The sequence below is a fragment of the Peromyscus eremicus genome, chromosome 2 (genome assembly GCF_949786415.1).
Source record: "Peromyscus eremicus chromosome 2, PerEre_H2_v1, whole genome shotgun sequence".
Classification (NCBI taxonomy): Eukaryota; Metazoa; Chordata; class Mammalia; order Rodentia; family Cricetidae; genus Peromyscus; species Peromyscus eremicus.
This window is the reverse complement of record NC_081417.1, coordinates 130,420,408-130,424,218: the sequence shown is the minus strand read 5'-3', so window position 1 is coordinate 130,424,218 and position 3,811 is coordinate 130,420,408.

Below are 3,811 nucleotides of genomic sequence, written 5' to 3'. Positions count from 1 at the left end.
TATTCCTACTCAGTGAGAGGCACCATTTTTACAGTCGTCTGTATTACAGACTTGGGACTCACCCTTGACTTAGCCTTTTCTCTTCGCTGTAAACAACAGGAGAAAGGAGGAGAGAAGAGGATGGCACACATGTAAAGAAATAAATGAATTCTTTCAGCTGAGTGCCTCCAATATGCTAGAATTAGAATTTGAATGAACATGAAATGATATCAACGTGCACTTATGGGTGTAGGAGAGGCCTACTTTTTATTTATTTATTTTTGTGTGTACATGCACATGCCAGCCTGTGGAAACTTTTTCTCTGCTTTAACCACATGGGCAAACTTACAGGGGTCAAACTCAGGTTGTCTGGCCTCCTGAGCCACCTTGCCAGCCCCGAGGCCCAGTGATGTCTCATCATTGAGTTCTGCTAATTCTGTTACGATTACCAGTCACAGCTCCGCCTGTGCTCTTCATCTTTGTGCTAGCACCCTAAACCAAGATCAGTTATTTGTTTGGTCTAGATTATTGAGCCTTATAGAAAGTGGGGCCTTTTCCAGTCTCACCCAGCCACTGAGAGGAAGGGCTAGAGTAGTCTAGGCTTGCATAGCCCATGGCTAAGGCACTGTACAGTGTGGCTCAGAACAGTCTAGAATTAGAGCTTAAAACAAGGGGCTCAAACTCAATCCTCTCAGCCCAGTGTCTCTCTGTACCTGAGTGCCCTCTCCTGGGTGGCTTACAGGCTTTCTCACACTGAGCACAACCAAATGTGACTCTATTACCCCCACCCCAAACCAGAGTTTCCTCCATCCCACCATCATTCTTAGGACCTTAGGCCCAGGCTAGAGAAGCTGGAGATACAAGTTGGTAAACTCAGTGAAAAGGTAAGGTATTTGAGGAAGGGGTAGATGAGATAGCCTGATGTTAAGGTAAAAGAACACTCAGTTTTTACTGCCTCTAGCATGTTGAAGCCTAGACCTTGAGAATAAAAATAAGTTAGACGAAGTGTCTGTCCTTAAAAAACTTCATGTTGTTGAGAGGGAAAGGAAGATGGGGACAATTACGGTCTAGTAGGGGATGAGCTATTGGGAAGGCTGGAAGGTTATGGGAGTTTTCTTGATGATGTCACTAGGTGGTGCAGTGATTTTTTTTTCCCCCTTCATACACATGGAACATGGTGAGGAAAAAAAAATACAAAGGAATGTAAGGGCCCAGAGGTTCCTGCATCTAGGCCTATGGCCGAGTTTGATCCCTGGAACCCAAGAGAACAGACTCCCAAATGTTGCCCTCTGACCTCCAAATATACCCATCCCCACACACTTGAAAACAAAAATGTAATGTAAAAATGAAAAAGAAGCAGGGTGGTGGCAGCGGCGGCGGCGGCGGGGCGGCGGCGGACGCCTTTAATCCCAGCACTTGGGTGGCAGAGGCAGGCAGATCTCTGTGAGTTTGAGCCCAGCCTGGTCTACAGAGTGAGATCCAGGACAGCCAGGGCTGTTACACAGAGAAACCCTGTCTCAAACAAACAAACAAACACCCCAAAACAAAAAACCCAATAAATAAAAAAGTAACCAAAAAGATAAGAAGAATGTTAAGGGTTCATGTATATTGGATGCTCTGTGCATTCCCACACTGATAAAGCGTAAAGGTCCATGTAGGGTGATGTGGTGGAGATGGCTCAGCTGGTCAACAGCAACCATGCGGTGGCCCCTGGAAACCAGGCTTAAGGACTTGGGCTTGGCCCTCATGCCTATGGGCCACCCACAGATTTGAAAGTCGTCATGTCAGGGCTGGCTGAGTTTTGGAAAGGTCTGGGTGACTACAACAAGGTAGAGAATGAGTTCACGCTCTTCCTCTCCAGCTGCTCCTTTTGACGGGCCGTACTCTCAGTGACTCGCCCTCTGCTCTTGCTCAGGCCTTTAGTCCAGGAGCCCAGTTCTTTCTTTCTTGTTACTTCAGCCTCTAGGCCTGTGCCTTCTCTGCCACTCTAGTGTGGGCTTATGGCTTCTTCCTCTGTCTCTGCTGAGGTGGCTCTCCAGTCTCCTTCTCATCTTCCACCCCAGAGTGTTCTCTGTTGCCAGATGATCTTCGATACAAGAAACAGGACCTTTTAAACATGATTGTATGTGTGTCAGTGTTCTGCCTGCATGTGTCTGTACACCACATGGGTGCAGTGCCCATGGAGGCCAGAAGAGGGAGTCAGATTCACTGGAACTGGAATTGTAAATAGTTGTAGCTGCCCTGGGGGTGCTGGGGATGGAACCCAAGTCTAGAAAGTGAGGACTTTGAATCTCTTTTAAAAACTAGCTAGGCCTGGCGGTGGTGGCGCACGCCTTTAATCCCAGCGGAGGCAGAGCCAGGTGGATCTCTGTGAGTTTGAGGCCAGCCTGGTGTACAGAGCAAGATCCAGGACAGGTACCAAAACTACACAGAGAAATCCTGTCTCAAAAAAACCAAAAAACTAGCTATATTGGATCTTGTCACACCCCAGGTGGACGGACTCTAGGCTCCCAGAAGGGTGTACTCCCTGTGCAGCTGGTTCTGCTGCTGTATCAGACTCCCTTTAGGCTCCTCTCAGCTCACTCTGCTTCCCGGCCTGGTTCCAGAGGCAGGCCCACACATTAGGGTGTTTTGTTTGTTTGTTTTTAATCTGATGTTGTACCTGTGTTGTTCCCTGTTCTCCCTCACTAGTTCACTTCTCCTTAACCTTAAGATTTAGCCTGGTGTGGTGGTGCACACTTGTAATCCCAGCACTTAGGAGGCAGAGGCAGGGGATCAGGAGTTCAATGTCATCCTCAGGAACATACTGAATTCAGGGCTAGCCTGGGCTACAGACAAACAAACAAAACCCCGCACAGGGCTGGAGAGATGACTTCCTGATTAAGAGTATTTCCAGGGGACTCAAGTTTGGTTCCCAGGACCTGGAGTGGGCAGCTCATGGGCCACCTCAAACTGCAGCTTCTTCTGAACATCCAATGCCTTGTTCTGGTTTCCACCGGCACCCCCCCCCCCCCCCCCCCCCCGACACATTAAAAACAATAGCAAAATAAATAAGAAATAAAAAGACTATGCCTGGCCAAGCAGTGGTGTTGCACACCTTTAATCCCAGCACTCAGGAGGCAGAGGCAGATGGATCTCTGTGAGTTCGAGGCCAGCCTGGTCTACAGAGTGAGTTCCAGGACAGCTAGGTACATAGAGAAACCCTGTCTCGAAAACAAAACAAACACAAAGCAAAGGACTAGGCTTGATTTACCTTTGCTCTGACCAGCTCTGTGCCCAGCTGTACCCAGTGTCACTTGTTTATTTTTATCATCAAACTTACCACAGAGTATCAAAATTGTTTTTCTGTTTTTTTCCCCCCCCAGTTGGATTGCTGGCTTTGAGAGGTGACCCTGGTGAGCACTGTGTCCCCAGCACAGGCTTAGCAGGCTCATGATAAGTATTTGTTGAATGAGTTGATTTGTCTTTTTGAACTGATTTGAGATTGGCCAGAAGTTCAGGGCATTTTAAAACCAAATGAAATTATCTCCTTGTAGTAGCACATGCCTTTAATCCCAGCACTCCAGAGGCAGAGCAGGCAGATCTCTGAGTTTGAGGCCAGCCTGGTCTACACAGTGAGACCCTGTCACACATACACACACAAATTAAATTACTAAGTGGAATATATAGCCAAGCCTGGGAAACCAGATAAATCCTTCAGAGATGATGCCCAAGAGGTCAAAAGAATGAGAACGTTCTGTTGGTAGAAGGAATACAGAATTCAGAATATAAGGAAAGAGCCTGATGTGTTCCAGACTTTCAGGCTGGAGATTTGGGTCCTCAAGGGCTAGTG